The 22214-nt window shown below is 45.6% G+C and overlaps 1 protein-coding gene across 4 annotated transcripts in view; it reads left to right on the forward strand.

Moving 5' to 3' along the window:
• Window positions 1–22214, forward strand: part of DUSP22 (dual specificity phosphatase 22) — a 67455-nt gene that overhangs the window by 20344 nt on the left and 24897 nt on the right. The gene's annotated exons all lie outside the window — the stretch shown is intronic.

Genomic DNA, 22214 nt, shown 5'->3' on the forward strand with positions numbered 1-22214 from the left:
TCCAGGAGCTAAATCTGTTTGTCTGTTAGCCTTGGCAGAGCCCAAGTTACCTCTTTTTAGGAAAGTAATGCATCTGTGGTTGTAATGTGTATTGTGTTTTTCTGTTGTAGGGTAGGGTGTTGGAGAAAATGGGGCGATTTGTTCTGAAAGAAATAATCCTAGTTCAAGTTGTTTTCATTTAAATTCATATTATATAAGAATAGATCATACACTTTTTTTTTAATTTCTTTATTGATTAAGATGTCACATATTTGTCCTCATCCCCTCATTCCCATCCCACACCCCTCCCCACGGATGCCCCAACCCCCTGTTGAACTTAACCATTGGTTAGGCTCATATGCATGCACACAAGACCTTTGGTTGATCTCTCCCCCCTCCCCCACCCTCCCCTATCCTCCCTCTGAGGCCCGATATAGATCATACACTTTTATTGTTAATCTACTTTCCTTAGCCATTAGAGCTGCCACATTAGAGTTAGTATAAAACAAATGAGGACATGGAGGAAGAAGTGATTCTGTTAAATGTTGTATTGACAACTGTAGGTGGTAAGCAGCTCGGACCATTTCTTGAGATCTGTGAGCTGGCACTTCTGTTTTAGCTCATACTTCTTGTTAAGGTGCTATAATTTGTGTGGCAGCAAAATTTCATTGAAAAACACAACAATAGCACATCATTTGGGGGGAATATAACAGTTCCATTTTTTCATCTATGAATGATAGTTTGTATTTAAAGCATAGCCAGGCTATGGCCACCATCATAAGTTAAACATAAACAGTCATGATTGATTTCCTCTTAAATCATAACATGAGACTTGAGGTTTCCTTTATTTAATGAATGACATAGATGTCCTTCCCTCCTCACCCTCCAATCCCCCCTCCTGACTTGATGCTTCATTTAGCGGAGCATGTTGTCCTTGTCCTGTATGAACATGGCCCTTGACCTGTCCCATTGTAGCTCCTGCTAGATACAAGATCTGCAAGTGTTAGAATTAATGAGCTCCAGCCCCGATATTTTACACATGGGGAAATGAAGGGCTAGTGAAACAGGTGGGATTGTAGCCCAGTGTAGAGACCACTGTTTGCGTAAAATCCTCAGAGCTGTGGATAACTGTGTTCCCATCAATAATATACTGCATATTTCTTTTTAGTCCCTACATATCTCAGTCTAACTTCACAAGTAATTCATGAATACATTCTTATAAAAAAAATAGAACAATAGCCTCTCTGATGTAACAACTGCTCACATTAAGTTATTGGAATAGAGGAGTTTCACCGGGAGGGATCAGATGGTTCAGACCTTTGGTTAGCCCCCGCCTGATGCCCATGGCAGCTTCTGTCTTAAATTGCAGCTCTAGTTCCAGAAGCCACACTCTCACCAGCCGGGGCTAGGTCAGGGATATTAACTTGTTTGGAGTAGGTAGGGAATTAACAGATAGATTTGATTCTTGAGCAGCCCTATGTTTTGCTGGTCCTGATCCCTAGAGTGAAATAAGGACAGAGATGAAGGTGAAAGGGCAGATTGTGTGCAGGGCTGAGCAGCTGCCATGAGCTGCTCCCAGCCTGATGAGGGGCCCTAATAGAGAGTGGAGGGGAAAGAATGAGAGAGAAGGGAGGTGGACCTGCTTCATTTTCTAAGAGCTTCAAAACCATGCATGTCTATCTTATGATCCCTGACTTACTCTGGGTAGCGCTAGTCTGGGGTGGGGCTGGAAGAGGGAGGTAGTTACTATCTAATATAGAAAGGTTTCAGCCCTGTCGCTTCCACACAGGAGTTCCGTGAGTCTTGCTGTTGTATAGCTGTCTGTGGATTGGGCAGTGCACTTTGGGTAGTTTCCAACAAACATCTGAGTGGGTTTAAAAACACTGGGTGCTTAGCATCACTTAACAAGGGATTTTGGAATCTTGAGGTCTGCTCTAAGTGAGAAAGGGCAGTCCTATTGTTCAGCGAGGTTTCTAAAACAGAAGTCAGAGGTCAGGGGCTTCCTGAGGATTCTCAAAGGATAGGCTGTCAGACATTAAGCCTGGAATGTGATGCTTTGCAAAAACTAAATAAGTTTAGGGAATTTAACACCCCTCTGGAAGATTCACGGTGTGTTGACAGAAAAACGGTCCCAGGTTCCGCATTGAAGGAACACATTAGCCAGTCTCTCTGAGCAGGGACCTGATACCATCTGTGGAACTATGTTCTGCTGAATATGGTCATGGGAATCCAGAGTCAGGAGGACCCTGGAAAGGGCCTGCAGCCCCACGAGTCTGGGTGAGTCTCCTGGGCAAGTGGGTGTTCATAGGAATGCTCGGACACCTGAGAAGCCAAGAGGACTAGCGTCAAGGAGGTGGTGCCAAACCTGATCTCCTTACTAATGGAGACTGCCGGAGGATGGTACAGAAGAGATAGACAGAATGGAAGACTGCACAGTTTTTGTGCCTGTTATAGCCTCTTAGGTGTAATCTGTTGCAAAACCTGATAATAATGGTACTATAAAGTTTACCCACCATGAAAGAACTTATGAATATGCTGATGATGTCCTTAGTTATTATGCACTTATTGATTTTATTTAAGAAAGACTCTAAGGAATTTGGTTGATTTTAGTTAGATTAGACCTGATTTTCCATTATTTGGATAATTGTTGGGGGGTTTCCCACATGGCATTAGCAGGGTCTCCCACTCTTCCTAGCAACCTGATAGGGGGACGAAAATGAAAGACGCCGTTCTCGACTGGCTGGGCCTGACCCTGGTCCTGGAGTGCAGCAACTTGTCTCTGGTGTTTCTGTGCTGGATGCGATAAAGTTCTCCATCCTCTGAACCAGGAAGCCAGATGTTCAGCTAAAGGGAAGAGGTCTGGTCAGCTAAGGGGAAGAGGTCTGAGGCTTCAATTATTATCTCTCCTGAAGAGTATCTGAGGAGTAGATCTTCTGGAATGAAGACTCTTAGAAACTTGGGCACCTCCATACTCACTCAAGTCAGCCCTAAACTAACAGGAGATGCTGAAGAGCTCTGGCTCCCATTTTCATGCCTGCTGCACAGGGTCCTGGAGATGACCTACTTGATCCTATCACTGCGAGCAAGAAGCTGAAATTCAGAGATGTGCAGGGATTTGTTCTTGATCCCACAGCTGGTCTATGGCTTTGTGGAAACCTGGATCTTCTCTCAGGTTTTCCAGTGGGCTTCCCTGCCATCGTTCTCTGGTAGCATAACTGGTGCCCCTGACTTTGCCAACAGTATTGGTAGATGTTGCCACATCAGCTTGGGAAAGGGTTATACCATTTGTGTCTTGATTAACAGTGTATGAAAGTGTGTTTCCCCAGACTACCACCACCACCAAGTCTTATTTTTCTTTACTTTTTTATTAGCAATATTTTTGTTTTTTATTATTGCCTCAAGTGCCTTCCTCACATTGTTGAGTCTTTTGTCCAGACATTGAACGCAGGGAGTTAATGATTTATTCATTTCTTGAGCTCCTACTACATACCAGCCCAGGGTAGGTGCAGGAGATAACAGAAGTAAATCTCAGTATCTGCCCTGGCGAAGCCCTTAGTGCATAAAGAGGATATGTATTATGGTTATTTTATAAATATCCTATCTAATAAAAGAGTAATATGCAAATTGACCATCACTCCAACACAAGATGGCTGCCCCCATGTCGTCAAAGATGGCTGCCCCCATGTGGACACAAGATGGCCGCCACAAGAGGGCCTGCAGGGGAGGGCAGTTGTGGGCGATCGGGACAGCAGGGGAGAGCAGTTAGGGGTGACCAGGCCTGCAGGGGAGGGCAGTTGGGGTCAACCAGGCCAGCAGGGGAGGGCAGTTGGGGGCAACCAGGCCTGCAGGGGAGGGCAGTTGGGGGGAACTAGGCCTGCAGGGGAGGGCATTTGGGGGGAACCAGGCCTGCAGGGGAGGGCAGTTGGGGGTGACCAGGCCTTCAGGGGAGGACAGTTAGGGGCAACCAGGCCTGCAGGGGAGGGCAGTTGGGGGGAACTAGGCCTGCAGGGGAGGGCAGTTGGGGGGAACCAGGCCTGCAGGGGAGGGCAGTTGGGGGTGACCAGGCCAGCCGGGGAGAGCAGTTAGGGAAGACCAGGCTGGCAAGGGATGACAGTTAGGGGTTACCAGGCCAGCAGGGGAGCAGTTAGGCATCAATCAGGCTGGCAGGGGAGTGGTTAGGGGTTGATCAGGCTGTCAGGCAGAAGTGGTTAGGGGCAATCAGACAGGCAGGCAGGCAAGCTGTTGAGAGCCAGCAGTCCTGGATTGTGAGAGGGATATCCGACTGCCCTCGAGGGGTCCCAGATTGGAGAGGGTACAGGCTGGGCTGAGGGACACACCCTCCTCTTCCCCCGTGCATGAATTTTGTGCACCTGGACTCTAGTTAATAATAATTACAGTCAGTGAAACATTAGCTCTGACTCTGGGCAGGCCTTTGGTGCTAGGAATCAAGTAGGAACTGAGGCTGTGGAAGCTCCAGAAATAAGGTTCCTCTTCCGCTGTGTGTATTTGGGGGCATGTGCAGTGACCAGGCATTTGACCAGGGCTTTGGAAGGGACTGGAAATTTGGGAAATCTGGTTGGTGGCATCTGAGCCAGGCGAGGCTAGCTGTAACAAGACATGATGCTTCTGCTGGGGCCCTAACACCACAGACCATACCTGTCTTGTCCACTCCCTAGAACTGGTGAGCCAGCAAGGCAGATGGCATCATCCCAGTGACAACTGGCTCACGTCCCCTGCCAGCAAGTGGCAGAGCCAGCAGGAAATAAATCATTGCCACATACATGGTTTCAACATGAATGAAACCCAGCCCTGTAATTATAACATATACTGTTTGCATGTGTAGGTCTTTAGTCAGAAATGTTTTCTCATTTGTGAGCTGTGTCTTTAGCGCCTACTGATGGCTTCAGATTTGAGGGGTGGTAAAAACTTCTGCTACAGAGACGGTGCTTTTCAAATCAGAACCCTCATATTGTTCAAAGGTGCTAAGGAAGTAATATTGAGTAATGAAAGGTTTCTCCCTTCCTCTGAAAAAAGAAACAGAACTCTTTCTAATGTAAAAGATTTCAGTGTTTGTTTCATTTTTCATTCTGGGTATTTAACCAGAACACCTGCAGGAAACAAAACTATTTTTCACTATTAACAAAAATGCTTTAAAAGGTATTCTCATTCCTTCACTGGGCTAATAGCCCAAATAATTTTAATTTTTAAATAATGTACATTTTAGGATTAAATAGAAAAAATATTGTTTGGTAACAGTGTTTCCCATGCATTCATGTGTGGAATAGTTTACCTCCCTATATTTAAACCAGAATGTTGTATGTCTACCAGATAGGTTTGTTTTGTTTCTTTATTTTTATTGATTTCAGAGAGGAAGGGAGAGGGAGGGAGAGATAGAAACATCAATGATGAGAGAGAATCATTGATCAGCTGCCTCCTGCACACCCCCTACTGGGGACCAAGCCCACAACCCAGGCACGTACCCTTGACTGGAATCAAACCCGGGTCTGTTCAGTCTGCAGGCCAGCGCTCTATCCACTGACGCAAACTGGCTAGGGCCACATAGGTTTTTTAAGCTAAAATCAGCTTGGATATTGTTTTCCACTTTAAGTTGTGAGTTTTATATTTTTAACCATGTAAGTTGCAGTTTTTTATTATCATTTTTTAAGAATAAGATGTTTTCATAGACATTTATTCCTGGTGATTCTGTTTTATATTTCCTTTAACACTAAAGACATTCTTTTTTGAATGTCCAGGCTCAGAATTTTCTTTTGATAGTTTATTTGCAGTTGGCCCCTTCCGGTTCTGATATTTACTGTTATCTATATGTCTGTACTGCTGTTTCGCTGACCTGTTTATTTATGAGGAAACTCACCAAGGTCAGGTATTCAGTCTGCTTAGACAGTGGTGCTCAGGGACTGAGGGCTCCTGGAGGCACCTCATTCCACTGCTACTTGTGCGCCTGGCGACCAACCCCATCTCTCTTCCTCAGAAGTTTTTTTTGTCTTCCCAAATGTAAGACAAGCCCAAGCCCAGATTTTCAAAGCTATCTATACTAATAAAAGGGTAGTATGCTAATTAGACCAGGAGACCTTCCGGACAAAGCCAGGGTTGTGGGGCCGAGGCAGAGGCGGTTAGGGGCGATCAGGCCAGGAGGGAAGGGCAGTTGGGGGTGATCAGGCCAGCGGGTGGATAGTTGGGAGCAAGCAGACCAGCAGGGGGCAGTTTGGGGCGAGCAGATCGGCAGTGGGGGCAATCAGGACAGCAGGGGAGCAGTTGGAGGCGAGCAGGCCAGCAGGGGGGGCAGTCAAGGGCAAGCAGGCCGGCAGTGGGGGGCAGTTGGGGACGATCAGGCCGGTGGGGGGAGGCAGTTCGGGGCGAGCATGCAGAGTGGTTAGGGGTGATCAGGCAGGCAGGCAGGTAAGTGGTTAGGAGCCAGTGGTCCTGGATTGCGAGAGGGATGTCATACCCCGAGGGGTCCCAGATTGGAGAGGGTGCAGGCCAGGCTGAGGGACACCCCCCCCACCCCCATGCATGAATTTCGTGCACCGGGCCACTAGTTGAATTATAAGGAACTGTGCTTCTTTGTGCACTTTTTCTCTCACCCTTGTCCTGCCTGCCCAAGTATTCTCCTCCCCTCAGAGCTTAGCCAGCTCTCCTTCTGAGAAGGACATTCCCAGTGCCCTCCAACCTCAGGGCTTCATCCTTTTTTCTACAGTATTTTGGGTCTGTACTCTTGGTTGGGTTGTGAATTGTGTATGCTCTGTGACAGCTTCTTTAATATGTCAAATAGCTGCTTGACCTCTGTTTGCTGATCTAGCCCTTTGCCACCTCTGCCTGGGCTCTGGAGCTGGTCACAGGCCCGCTGCAGCAGGTGCTGCGCTGGGCCTTTTTGTTCTCCAGCAGTCAGCCTGGCTGCTTCATAGGGCCCTCTTCAGGTGCTTGCCGAGTAAGAGCCACATGCATTTTCAACTCCATTCCAAAGTGAGACATCCTGTCTTTGGTAATTTGTGGCTTATTGGGGGTGGGTGAGGGTTGAAGGAAGAGCTGTACAAGAATGATTTATTAATCACAAGTAATCTGTGAAGCCAGAGGGTCTGGTAAATTCATTGCAGCTTATGAGCGTTGGCAGGTCTAGATGTCCTGTTCTACAGAGCTCTTATGGCCTATAGTTCAGGATTACCTCTTCCTAAGTTATTACAATAGAGAATCCCCTGTGAAACTTCTGTGACTTTCTGATTGATCTCTTAAGGGTCCTTCAGCTGCCTTTGGTTTGCATTAGAAGTGTGGTTATACAAGAAGGACAGTCCATCGACAACACAGTCAGGAATAATAAATTCTAAGGGTTGCCACAGCCAAGACAGCATGCTTAAGGTAGGGGCAGAGCTGGTTGAAATGTTGTCTCAGATTTCAGGGAGCGATGGCCAGATCATGAAAAGCTGAGAGAACATTCCAGGCACAGGGGCAGTGTTCTGGCTCGTGAGGAAGAGCCTTGTCACCTGTGGTACTCCTCTGGTGGCCACTCAGTCAGACTGCAGGGCCTCACCCCAGCTGTGCCTTTCTACCTGGTGACCACAAGAGCCCACAGCTCTCAGAACCCTGGGTCCACCCTGTCCATGACCTCAGGTAACAGGAGCTGAGGCTACATTTCCCCTGGCATAAGCCCGGTGTCTTGTCTCATACACATTGGGATAGGCCAGGGTGTTCACTGCAGCTCTGTTTGTAATAGCAAAAGACTGCAGCCCCAACACCCCCGCCACACACACACACACACTCAGCAGAAACTAGTGGCCAGTTATGATATGCCCATATTAAGAAATACTCTGCAGCAGTTTAAAAAGAAGAGGAGGTTTATGAGTGTGCACAGAAAAAGATGAACTGTTACACAAAAGAAGCAAGTTGTACAATAATATCTACAATATGATCCCATTTAAGTAAAATTAAGTATCAATTATATATTTCTGATGTCCTATAAGTGTGTAAATGCACACACATAAGGGTTTGAAAGGACCATGTCAAACTCCTAAGAATGGTGAAAAGAATTGGGATAGGCAAGGAGGGTGGCAACGATGAGTTTCACTTTTTTTCTCTATTATTTATTTTTTATAATGGGATTATCTTCATAGTATGTTTTTTAATGAAGGAAGGTAGGGCAGGAACACAGGCAGGTGGGTGGCCACACTCTTGGTAATAATGACAGGTAATAGAACTTAATTATCACTTTTTGTGAACAATTTGGAATTGTCATGTTACTGTGTAATTGATTTGCTTAAAAATGAACACTAAATTTAATAAAATAAAAGAAATAATGACAGGTAGATTGCTTGGCTGGAATGGGTTCTGTGTTTTATAACAGTGTTTCCCGTGGATTCATGTGTGAATGTGTGACACCAAACAAGCTACATCCTTGTTGTTCATGGTCAGTAGATACACAGCATTCATTTCAGTCACCTTAATCTTGAAAAGGAGAAGATAGTCCAAAACACAGATTTCAAATATATAGGTTTCATTTTCAATATCAGTTATGTTCTATTTCTACTTGATTGTTTCAGTTAAAAGAGTTTCTGACCTTTTTTAGGATTCGTAATTCCCCTTGTTATGTAGCTTGAAGCATTGGGCAAGATTTCCTTTGGATTGGCCATTGTTTCCAGTGTGGATGATATCAGTTATTTTGGCATCGCAAAAAATACCACAGTCAGATCAATGATGAGTACAGGACTTTGGAAACAAACCATTGTTGGGCCTGGAATGGTTTTCAGATTGACAGCTGTTTCCAGTGAGCCTCAGTTGTTTTCACCTCTCTAGGAAATTCTTTGATGCCGCCCAAATATCAGTGGTACCCATTATACCAAAGGCTTGCAGCAGCTTTCCTGTGTTGAGGTAAATTTGTTTGAAGCCAACCTCAGACTTAAATAGAAATGACTCAAATAGAAATGATATGGTAGGTATCGAAAACTGTCTAGTAATTGCTCTTTCTCGAGTCAAGCGGTGCCTGAGCTCCTTGTGTGGGGACAGTCAAGTGCAAAAGGCAGCTCCAGCTGGCTGCTGACCTCTCCCTTGGTGACAAGCTGACTTGCAAGTGGAGTTCTAAAGCCAGAATGGATTAGAAGGGGCTTGAAATCTTCTAGTACTTTTTGGATTCTAGAGAGGAATTGTTGTTTGTCTCTGAATGACAGAGATCTGTGTTAAGCTTCCTGTGCCTGACTTTCTAGAGCCCCTGTACATCAGCTGGGGACTTCTCTGTAGTACTGATACTTACTGACCAGTGTCTTCACACACCTGAAGACTTCCTCAGACTGTTTCTCTAAGTCGAGAAAGACTGAGGACTGTTCCCAGACTGGTTCTCTAAATTGAGTCCCCGTTTCTTGAGCATTTCTTACTGAGCCCCCCTCTGGTCCCACCTCTCCTGCGATGTGCTGTGTTCCCAGAATGGGCTTACCTAGTTTGCATCCCTCCCAGTCCTCAACAGAGAATATGCCAGTGGCAGGAATAACAGGACCTCCAAACCCAGGTCCTACATGAGCTATCCTCGGGGCCACAGCTGGAGTGGTGGTAGGCATTGACAGTGGCAACTGGAGTGCCAGAAAGTGCTGCGCTGCCTGGTGTGGATGGTTTGTGGAGGTTCTGTCGGTTTACACAAGATCCTCATGACCATGGGCTGGAGGGATGGGAGAGACTTTGTAAAGAGGGGTATTGAGGCAGCCTCCTAGGACTAGTATGGTTTGGTTCAGTGGAGAGTTGTGTCTCAGGATGAGCCCTTCCAAGCTGTCCAGGAAAGGGAAGTAAGCTCAGAGCCACTGGGAATGTGCAGGTCACCTGCTTATAGAGTGGAGAAGGTAGCCCCTCAGTGACAGTCAGAAGGAGGCAGCTCCAGCTGGCTGGGGTGACAGCGGTGCCATCTTCAGTTCTCTTTTTAGTTAAGTTGGGAGTTATTCCCTCAGATTCATCAAATGTTTATTGAATAACTACCTTGTAGCAGGGGCTGGGAATAAAATACAAAGAGAGGTAAGATAGGCCCAGCATTAAGAAGGGACAGGCACAGAAGTCCTTACAATAGTGCAGAGTTGCACTGCATCACATAGGTAGGGTCCCTGAGGCACCCAGGAGAAACCGGCTAACCGGTGAGGCCAGCCAGGCTTTGCCAAGGAGATGACACTTTGGTGCCATCCTAAGGATATAGGATAACAGAGGTTTTCCAAGTAGTAATGGTGAGAAGGAGCAGTTGGAGTGGGACATGGGCTCCTGGGTAATAAAAAAGCACATGTGTGCGGGCGGGCAAAGGGCATGCAGCAGTGCAGGCGTGCAGTGGTAAGGTGTGTTCTGGGACTTATGGAGGCGCAGGGGAGCAGGTCTGTAGGGTGGCCAGGCTGGGAAGGTAGTCCCACAGCAGATTCGGAAGGGTTTCAATTGTCAAATGGAGTCCTGTTTGTGCAAAGCAGAGACTTAGCAAAGATTTTTAAACAAAGTCAAGTGACATACTTTGGATTTCTCTTCCAGGGTTTGACTAGGGAAAGAGAGTGAGGGAAATTGATATTGGGCAAGCTATTGGGAAGCTCTTACAGTACTCCTGGTCATAAGTGGTGAGGGTTTGAACTGAGGTACTGGGGAGTGGGATTTTTTTCCTAGAAGTCATTTCCACAAAGTGACACAGCAAAGTTGAAAATCAAAGGATGGAAAAAGATTCTCTAGTACACATGAACCCAAGAAAAGGTAGTTTTATCAGATGAATAGAATTGAAAGCAAAAGAAAAGAATTGAAATAAGGGGAACAGTTCATTAAGAACTTGGGGGTGCCTTATAAAACAGTTTCAAAATATAGAAAGCCATTTCTCAAGTGGAAAATAGGAATTGTTTGTGGGTGAAATGTGGGGAGTGACGCAGGGGAGATGTTAAGGATGCCTGAGGTCACAGCTTTGAGGATTGAAAGGACAGCTGGTGCCACCAGTGGATGTGAGAGCTCCAGGAGGTGGAGACAGAGTTGAAAAAGGACTAAGCTCACTCTGGGTGAGATGCTCATGTGATACTCCCAATGAGGTAAAAATGCATGTGCAGGGCTCAGGTGAGAGATCCAGGCTGGAAATGATTTCAGCATCCTCAGCTATGCCATTGAGGTTGAGTAAAACCATGCAAGAAATGCTCCTACAGCGTGACTGGGAGAGTAGAAAATGAACAGAATGCTGGGAGGGTGAAGCATCTGGCTTTAAGTGGTGGTGTAGCATTCAGAGCACAGGACCCCATATGTTGTGTGGTGGAGACATATGGATTATTATTCCTAAGGCCATGCCCTTTTATGGTTTTAGTTAGTCTCAACTTTGTTGAGTCTAGTCCTTGTTGTTTCCTGCAGGGGCACCCCAGGACACTGAGGGGTTGGAGAGGAGAAGCTCTGAGCAGATATTCTGCAGTTCTTTGGCCACTAACCCTTAATAAGAAGTCTCTCTTGCTTGGCCATGTTCAGTGCTGTGGACAAAGGAAGTGACATCAGAGTATATCTGGAAAGCTTTAATTTTTGAAGGAGTTTAAAAGGGAGGAGCAACTTAGTGTCAAGGGAAGAACCAAGGCAAGTATCCATGGAGGGGGCCCTGGGTATCCTGGTGGTGATGGCATGCAGAGGGTTGCTGGCAGGCGCCTTGGTGAGGCCCTTCCACCGGCAGTCAGACGTTTGAGAAGTAACAAATGGTTGCTTGGTTAGGACCCAAAGCTGGTTCATGACTCTCGGTACCATCATTGTTTGTAGCCACAAGAAAAATAATGACTTAGAGGTGGTCTGGTGTACCGAAGTCTGCTTTAAGCAAGTTTGCCATCTTCAGGTGCTCATCATAATGCATTGTTGGCAGGAACTGCAGGTGGACTGTGTGCTGCCACACCTGCAGGGGAAGTGATCAGCCTGATTTTAAAAGCCATGAGCGAAGCAGTGCACCCAGCTAGTATCACCTTGGTGCTGGCTGCATAAGCAGATCATGCCCACACTGTGCATTGACGTGTGTCCCTCGCTGTGTCTGACTCCTGGGATGTTTGGAGAACTTCGTGTGCTGGGGCCCAGCTCAGTGTTGAACCCGAGTTTGAATTGAGAAATTATTTCTCTCCTCTCAGTTATCACCACAACTAGTACAGGTGTCAAATGTCAGCATTCATTATTGAGCACAGGGCATCAGAAAATGCAGGCCACACCATAGCTGCTTCCAGCATGGGGAGAAGGGAGGGGGTGTGTGCCTGAGTCTGGACTACAGCCTCTGTCCTTTGAAGGTCAGCTTGTGGACATGCTTATCTGCTTCTCAGACTTCTCCCCAACTAAAGGGAGAAAATCTATTAAGTATATTAAGGAAGACATACAGCCACCTACCAGAGAAAGGAGAGGACAAGTGGGAAAGCTGCCACGGGCCATCCCTTTATTATTTTATTAATGGCTGCAAGGGACCACTTTTCTGACGTGGTGTGAGGCGTATGAAGTTGAGCCACCGGTCTTGGAAACACTTCCTAAGCAGAGAATCTTAGAGACTGTTTCCAAGTGTCCTGGCCTTTAGAGCAAGTGGTCAAGGCCTAGCAATGGTGAGAATGGTCCGACTTGAATTTACTACTTAATGAAATACCTTGTCACAGAGACCAGCCCTGTCGCACCCAAGCAGGAGGTAGCTTCAGATCTACTGTGAATGATTGCTAACTTAAACTGCATTATTTAACACCCTGAACCTACACTCTAAAGACAAAATAAATCTCATAGCCAACAAAGTAAGAATGTTTTCAAACATTTGATTTTTTTAAATGTTCTTCAAGCGAGGCTTCTCCCCTCTTCTGACAGAGCCTCTCTTGCTGCTGCTCCTGCGTTTGCAGTGGGATTGTGGTGAATGGTGTCACCGAGTCACCTCGAGGTCCTGCTGACTCCAGTGAGAGGCCTCTGGCTACTTGGTGGCACATGCGCTCGCGCGCTCTCTCTCTCTCTCTCTCTCTCTCTCTCTCTCTCTCTCTCTCTCTCTCTCTCTCTCTCTCCCCTTGTAAGTTCCCCTCGCACAGGCTCTAACCAAGGTGGCCTGGGACTTCCTTCTGTACGCAGTGCAAGAGGATGCAGCTGTCAGAGTAAAAATAGCCCATTGGACTGCTTTCAATGGCAGCCGTGGGGAGAGAGGACTTGGTGAAGTGCTGCCCTTTGAAGGAAAGCCCTGGAACACTGACCAGCCAGCACTTGGAGCAGAGCAGGGAAGATGCTCCCCTCCGCTGTTGTGTTTGGGACATAGAAAAACGTAGGGATTAAGTGCAATCTCTAATGACCCACCTCACCTGGGTATAGAGGTCCGGGGTCCCTCGTATTCAGGGGAAATGGAAGAGTTACTGTTCTCTGCTTTGCTTCTCTGCACCAACTCTGAGCTTGGTAACCCCTCTTTGGTGGCTCACACAGGTGCCTTTATGATGTCTACCCTGTGCACATTGTTTGCCTACCCATGTCGGACTGGCCAGCTCTCTCGGGCAGCTCCCTGCTCTATGTCAGTGTTTGCTTCTTTCTAGAAACCAATTCTAGGGTCTGATCCCACATGGAGGATGTAACATTAGGCCCAAGGGATCACAAATTTTATTTAGAAAAATCTTACGTGCTGTGAATTGTGTGTAAGTCTAAAGACAGTGGCCGTCTCCTAAGTCGACACTCGCCCTGCTGCGGATCTGTCATTTTTTGACTGAGGAAGTCTGCCACCTGGTTGGCTTAGCAATCTGTGAAAGAGACTACAGTGTTTCAGTGTCATGCTGCTGCCTGGGAAGAGGGCTGTGTTGGAGAAGGAAAACCATTACCTTGCCAAGAAGGTGAGGACAGCTAGGACAGGTACACTTGTCCAGGTCTTGGAGACCTCCGGGAGAGTGAGCGTGGCTCTGGATTGGTTCTTCTGGCTCGTCTGCTTGTGGTTTTCTGTGCCTGGTGTGCGAGGTACCATGTTTGCAGGTAACGGAGGACTGCCATCAAGGTGGAGGCCACTGACAATAACTCGCCTTCCACAATTTACTTAGAACCCACCATCTGCTCTCAATATATTGCAGCTAGTATCCTTGTTTAACCAGTCCTATATTAGAGGAAAACCCATCGTCTCTTTCTCTCACAGAGTAGGAAGAGAACTGAGCACAATTGATGATTAAAGGTTGCAGTTCTAAGGACATGGCATGCTGTATCCGATGTTTAAATGTCAAGGGAAAATATGCACAGAATGACTCCAGTCAGCAAAATGACTTTGTGAAATGTCACTGTCTAGACCAGGGCTTGGCACACTTTTTCTATCAAGGGCAATAAATATGTTGGGCTTTGTGGGCCCTGAGGTTTCTGTGGTGGTATCCTTGTCCCCTATAGTGTGAAAGGAGCTCAAGACAATATGTCAGTTAGCAGATGTGGCTGGGTCCCAATAAATAGAGGCCTCACTTTGCCAGCTCTGGTCCGCATAGCCAGGTGGATGGAGCATAGCTGGGACAGACCTCAGTGACTGGGCCAGTATCTTCCAGGAGCATGTGTTGGGTCCAAAGCTTGGGGCCATTTACTCCACAATGTAATGCAAGTCCTGGAAATTTCTGAGCATTTTGCCTACCTTCACCTTAGTTACAACTTTCCATTGTTAATGAGACCAGTCACAGTATCCTGCTGAGACCATTTAGAGCAGTGGTTCTCAACCTTTCTAATGCCACTACCCTTTAATACAGTTCCTCATGTTGTGGTGACCCCCAACCATAAAATTACATTCGTTGCTACTTCATAACTGTCATTTTGCTACTGTTAATGAATCGTAATGTAAATATCTGTGTTTTCCGATGGTCTTAGGCGACCCTGCTAGCGGTTCTCAACCTTTGGTTCGCGACCCACAGGTTGAGAACCGCTGCTGTAGAGCCTAAGACCATCGGAAAACACTGATATTTACATTATGATTCATAACAGTAGCAAAATTACAGTTATGAAGTAGCAATGATAATAATTTTATGGTTGGGGGTCGCCACAACATGAGGAACTATATTAAAGGGTTGAGGCATTAAAAAGATTGAGAACCACTGATTTAGAGCAAGTGGAAAACTAAAGACGGAGGCCTAGCCCTTTGTGACTACTTGAAGCTGTCCTGCCCGCCTGCCTGCACTGGACTGTGGCCCAGGTGCCTCTGCCCAGCCTGGATTGGTGTCCCTGTGCTTAAAGTTGTAACAGCGGGTCTCCCTTCCCATGTATTCCTTCCTTTACTTCACAGCATTTATTGGTGATCTTTGAAGAGAGAGGTGCTAGAATATTGAAAGAAAGATGACTGAGATAGGATCTATGCACTGAAGGGATTGGGGATCTGATGGGAGAGACTTACCATTCATGAGCAGTCGTTGTCCGCTGTGCTGGTCCCCTAGTGCCTCTGTGTTGGCTTCATGTGTGGTGTGTGCTGTGGGCACTTAGAACAGGGAGCTGGAGTGAGTCCCAGGAAGGGAGGGAGGAGGGGGAAGCCTCTGCAGAGGCAGTGGGTTACATCTGGGAGGTTTTCCTGAGGAAGTGCTACTGGGAGGAGTCCTGCAGGAAAAGAGTACTCCAGAGAGAAGTGACCACAGGAACCTGGTCGGGGCGGGGGGTGGGAGGGGTAGGGGTACAAAAGTACAAGACGTTTGGGGAGACACACAAGTAGGCCAGGACGCCTAGAGTTTGGTGAGCTGGGAAAAGTAGCAGGGCGAGAGCATGAAGGGGAGGTCCGGGGATAAGCTGTGGGCCAGTATTGGAGGACTTTGGAGAGGGTCTTCTTCATTTTGCAAACAGGAAGGACCCACTGGACTTTTTTTTAGCAGCCTAGATACGACCAGATGAAAATGTACCTTTGTATGTTTTACAAGGGGTATCTATGGAGTACTCTTGAAGTTTCTACTGCTGATTTCTCCTGATAATTCCTAAGCATGGGTTTTCATTCACAATAATTTTTATATGGTCATTTAGCATTAACATTAATTAAGTAATACTGTGCCATTACTTGGTTTGGAGACACTGTTGAAACTGGCCCTGCTTTCCTCATGAGTCACACTGAGTACATTAGCCAGTCCTCAGACAGAACTGAAATCATAGAAGAGGGCTTGTGGTGGTGGGTTTGAGCTGGCGCGAGCCTCCCTCGCTGTCTTCCCATAACCCACCCTTATTGGCTCGAGGAAATCGGATGTGCTGGCTGTGCCCACGTTAGCCTTACATTGAAATAGCATGAGCAAAAATAAGCATTTGGGTCCTCATCTGTTATCTGACAAGTCAAATGTATGTCATTATTTGACTAACCTGAAAGAAGTCAACAGGTGTTAGAGGTTTCTCATTTGCATTTTTTTCTCACAAAATCAAACCAAGGGCTAAATCTTGTCTCTCCACTCTGACCTTACCACCCCTCCTCAACCTATCAGGCACCACAGAGTTCTTGGAAGTTGTTATTTGTAGTAGTGTTTCCTAAACTTAGCAGGTGCAGGAAGAATCAGTGGCAAATAGGTACCGTAGGAAAATTCATCTTCAGTTTAAAACCTAGACTTAAACATGAATTATGTTGCATACCTAAAGGACTGTGTTTATCCTCTGCTAATTTTCTACAATTGTTTATGTGAGACTTTTGTTACAGTACAAATAGTTAAAAAGAGGGATGGCCAAGAATCTTACCCCTGGGACCTTACCTGGTTTTGTTTTTCATGCTAACTTCCAGTTCTTAGTCTACAGATACATGTTTTTGCAGATGTAATCTTTCTATAGGTATACGTTTGTATTCTACTTTTTCCCCTTAAAATGTTATTGGCTATGTGAAAAGTCTTAGATTCAGAAATAATAATCAAAATGTACATGCCAGGTTTGGGGTTTGGCTTCCATATCTCCTTATCCGTAAACTAGGTGGGAATGTCCACATGCTTTCTCTGGAGCATGCACTCTGCGAAGAGGGGCCTCGATAAAGAAGTCTGGTCATCCAGTCCAGCCTCTGCATTCGAAAGCAATTTCAAGTTGGTGATTGCCTTCTCTGGGTTCTTCACAAGTGTGGCCAGATTACTTTTTCAGGTCAAATTACCTTTAGGTTTATATAAAAGTCCAGGAGTAGTCAAATTCATAGAGACAGAAAAGTAGAAGGGGTGTCCAGGAGTTGGGGAAAGGAGAATGTGGGGTTAGTGTTTAATGGGTACAGAATTTCCATTTGGGAAAATGAAAATTTTGGGGAGGAATGGATGGAGATATAAATGTAAATATACTTAAGCCACTGAACTATTAAAAATGGCTAAAATGTTATGTGTATTTTATATATGTTATGTATAATTTACCACAATGAAATAAAGTGCAAAGAGTGGTTGTCTCAAGGGGGAAAGACTTTTGTTTTTGTAATAATACACTTATCCTAGGAGGATACATTCCATGACCCCCAATGGATGCCTGAAACTCTGGATTGTACAGAACACAATATATATATATATATGATATGTTTTGTCCCATCCATACATATACTTTAGGGCTTCTCCTCGACATAATCAAATTTCCAGCACTCCTGTTGTACTTTGGGTTTATTATGAAGTAAAATAAGGGTGAGTTGAGCACAAGCACTGCAATTCCTTGATAGGTGATCTGATAACCTAAATAGCTATCAAGTGCCTGACAGGTGGGGAGCATCCACAGCATGGATGTGCTGGATGAAGGGATGATTCGCATCCCAGGTGGGATGTAGTGGACAGGCAAGATGTCATCACGCTACTCAGAAGGGTGTGCAATTTAAAGCTTATGAATTGATGGAGATGTGGAACAGACTGACATACCTTGATGTAGGGTTAGGGGGATAAGAAGAGATAAACCAAAGAACTTATATACTTACTAAAGGCCCAGTGCACGAAATTCGTGCATGGGGCGGGGGGGGGGGGGGATGGTGGTGTCTCTCAGCCTGGCCTACACCCTCTCCAATCCGGGATTCCTCTCGCAATCCAGGACCACTGGCTCCTAACCACTCACCTGCCTGCCAGCCTGCCTTATGTCCCCAACTGCCCTCCCCTGCCGGCCTGGTCGCCCCCAACTGCCCTCCCCTGCCGGCCTGATCTCACCCCCAATGGCCCTCCCCTGCTGGCCTGGTTACCCCTAACAGCCCTCCCCTGCAGGCCTGGTCGCCCCCAACTTCCCTCCCCTGCTGGCCTGATCTCGCCTCTAACTGCTCACCCCTGCCAGCCTGATCTCGCCCCCTAACTACCTTTGCCTTGGCCCCCACCACCATGGCTTTGTTTGGAAGGAAGTCGGATGTCCAGAAGATGGCCGGTTGATCTGGTCTAATTAGCATATTACCCTTTTATTAGTATAGATATGCATAGCCCATGGACATGGGCAATAGGGTGTTGAAGACCAGGGTGTGGGGAGGGGAGGGGATGGGAGGAGGGGGGAAAGGGAGAGAAATCGAAGATATCTGTAATACTGTCAACACTAAAAAATACTTTTAATATGAAAATTAATTTAAAAAACAAAAGGCTTATGAATTGTTTATTTCTGGAATCTTCCATTTAATATTTTTGGACTGTGGTTGACCGTAGGTAACTGAAACCACAGAAAGCAAAACCTCAGATAAGGAGGGGACTACTGTATAAGCTGTGGTCTTGCTTCTGGTCAGGTGTGGGATAGTCCAAATTTAAATTTGTTTTAATTTTGTGTTTCTTTTTTGTAATCAGTTTTGTTGAGAGTATTGTGAAATTATCTCTTCATAGGGTCCCTGGCTTATTTTGCTCAACTCACTAGTGGGTGTTAGATGACTAATTTTAATAAAGAGTTCTGTGTTTAGGAACTGCAAAGTCCATTCAGCGTAACACTCTGATATCTCGTAAATGTGGTTGTCGAAGAAAAAGCGCCACTTCTCTAAGAGGACCTCTCCTATGTCCACACCCATGCTGCTGCTGGCACTTGATGGGCTAAGATGAAAAACCAAGGTTTCCAATCATTAGCAGCTAAAGTGACTCTTCCATTGCCAAGACGTCCTGATTCTGGCCCTTCAAAAACTCCCTCTCCTGCTACTTATATTTTCTCTTAGGTTTTGATGGGTCATTGCAGAGAATATAATTACATTCTGTAACTAGCTTGCATTAACTTTCCTGGGAGAGAGGAAACGGATTTTGAAGGGCTTTATCTTTCCTTTGAAAAGTAGAATGTCAACTAGGTTCTTGAGATGACTCTTACTTACGATGTTTCAGAAAGAAAAGACCAGTGAATTTTAGAAATTGTACTTGAAAAAGCGAGAGTTTGATCTCTTTACTAGTCCTGAAATCAGAATCTTCCCCTACTTCTAAGTCTTTGCTTGCATACCATTTTAGGTGTATTCTTTCGTTTCAGGCCCAAAGGCCAAAACTTACTTTTGGTGGTTACTATGCATGTTGAAACAGAAAACTGAACAATACTAGGACTTTTAAGAATGTGCATTTTGAAAGCTTTAACCTTTTGTTCAAGAGCCTCTGAGATACTTTCTAAAACTACTCTCAGCCACTGATGTCTAATGTTTCTTTCAAAGCCCAATACAAAAACTTCATCCAAGAGGTTTCCTGGGCAGATCTCACGTGACTCCTACTGTCCTGTGTTTTCCTAATCTTTTCTGCATCATGTCTGCTGGTTGGTATGTTCCTTGGTATTACGAATATGCCCTGTGCATGTGGTCAGTGTGGATAAGGACTTTCCTAGAATTCTCTGCCTTTTCCTCTCCCTAGCCCCCTCTTAGGCCATTCTCTGAACATATCAGGCCATTTAAATTGCCAAAAGAAAGGAGCTGCTCTTCCTTTTCCTTCATAGAAATCATGAGAGTCTTAATGCATAGATTCAGTTTTTGGGAGGGTGTGTGAGTGTGTGGGGTGGGGGGTGGGGGGGGTTGTGTATTTTAATGCAGTCTTGGGCCAGCTGTCTGAACTGAAAATCTGCAACATGACATTTATTAGCTCCACAAAAGTTTAATATTAATTGGCTTTCCACCAACCACTTTTTGAAACATCATGGAAAGTACTGAGTTTTTATTTATTTATTAAGAATTTTCTTTTAAAAAGGAGACAATCAATTTTAGCTTCATGGATTTTTTTAAATATTAGAGGTAATATGAAGTAGTAAATACCTAAAATGCTATGCTAATGGGAATGCTGCTATTTTTAGAACTTATGATTTTTTTTAGATTGTTCTAAGTTTGATATACTTTCCATAATTTAGCTGCAGACATAGACAGGATATTCTGTCCCTTATCTCTGTCTCTATGGACCTCAGTACTAGAGAATGGCCTTATTTAGGTCCAAGTAAAAGGAAAATCAATTCTATATCACATTTACAGAGCCAGGTCTGTTGCTACTAGGATAATTTTAGGTTTATCCAGACTTCTCATGGTGTTGTGATCCTTCGTGCTGCCCCACTCCTGCTGCTTTCTGAATTAGTAATTAACGGCTGTGCACTGTACACATGTGCAGGCATCCAAAGCCTTTTTCAGGTACTTGATGTTCTGTAGCCTGTGGCCTCCAAGAGAGATACTTTCTGTGCTTTGTTAATGACTAAGCCAAGATAAATAGATGTTCTTGGGGACAAGCAGCTGAGCATTTCGACAGTTTTGACTCCTTTCTTTACTCATTTGCATAGGTTGTTCCTTCTCATTGTAGATCACAGTGAGATGCATCTTAGCTGGTCCCACAGGAGCAGGCAGGCAGGAGATCAGTGTCTGCAGAGTCATGCAGCGTGCCCTTGCGCAGCGTGGCTGCAGGTCCAGCCTGGTTTCCTTGCTCACAGGGATAAGGCATGGGCGCTTGACAACATTTTCCTTCCCCTGCACTTCTTGTAAGTGTGATCTTCATATTAATAGTTTTTCACCTTGTTTTCATCATCAATAGACATTTAGTGAGTGCCTACCTACTATGTGTCAGGCACCATTCCAGGGAAGGTTAGTGTTGTATCTTTGAGAGATCCTATCTTATGTTTTATATTTCCTCTGTCCTGCCTTAACAGTATGGGGTACCCAAACTCCTGGCTGAGAGCTACTGTGTTCTTCCTTAGAAGCTTCACAGATGGGAAGCTGTACATTCTGCATCTCAATCCCAGCCAGCGAAGGAAGGGGAGGGGTACACCAAAGCGACCTCCAAAGTTGCCTTGTCCCTCCTCGGACGAGCTGCCTTGTAGCTCAGGAAGGAAGGGGTCCCCTTTGTCATTTTCCTGCCTTGTGGGGCTGGCCTCCTTTCCTTGTACTTATGCCTAAAGGAAGCACAGTGCTTTATAACCACATTGCTGTTGGCATTTAATGCTCTAAATAAGCTAAGATTTTTTAGCCTCCCCTTCTTGCCACTTTCTTCCTTTCCTTCATTTTTTCTTTCCTCCAATATATGGACTAGGCTGACTTTAGATTCTGCTGGAATCAAGTGGCTGCCCGTCAGCATGTGTGACAGGCAAGCGTCTTCACTCTCTGTGAGGGGAACCACCTCAGCGTCCTTGATTAATTTATGTTGCTTGGACTGATGATCACAATGGAAGGGAAGGTGGGAACCTGAAAATCCTCTCGTCCCTCTGGAGTATTCTGAAAGAGGTTGGAGGAAGTGTCTGGAGGAAAGAATTTCACAAGCTTCTGGGCCTGATCCATGGCCAACTCTCACTTAAAAGTAAGAAAAAAAAGTGAGTCATTTCAGTGGCGGATGTATGAAATGATCAGTGTGTGATCTACACCAACAAGCTTGTTTGGCCTCTATGGACGGAAGGAGTGAAATTACTTTTTTTTACAGTATAATATCCATTTCCATTGTCTTTCCCTTTAAATCACTGTGCCAATACCTGTCTGATTTTGGAGGTGCTTGGGAACTTCAGACAACTGCCCCAGTCCTTCCAGCAGATCACAGCACCGGGTCCAGGGAAACGAGGACAGAGATAGAGGGAGCAATTGAGGACAACAAAGCCAGACATGAAGGAGGAAGAATCTGCTGGTTCGCTTTCTCTGGCAGCTGATCCTTAATTTTTATCCTTGTTGAATTAAAGCCTGTGCGACCTCACAGGAAGTGTTCCCATCTGGACAAGCAGCGATAAAAGGCGTCGTCTTCAAGATCCAAAGGACCCTTGGTTGGGAGATATAATGATTGACTCAAATCTGGAAAAAAATATATGTATGGGAACTAAGTAGGGAAATGTTTTTTTTTTTTTTTTCTAGCCTCTCATAAAAGTAGGAGACAGGAAGGGGAATTCTCTCACTCGTGTCTTTGTGGCAGACAACAGGTTTCATGCTGAGTTCGCATCAGCAGGAATGGGCTTGTTGAGAGCTTATTTATGGTCTCCTCAGAGGAGCT

This window comes from Cnephaeus nilssonii (genome assembly GCF_951640355.1).
Source record: "Cnephaeus nilssonii genome assembly, chromosome: 7".
NCBI lineage: Eukaryota > Metazoa > Chordata > Mammalia > Chiroptera > Vespertilionidae > Cnephaeus > Cnephaeus nilssonii.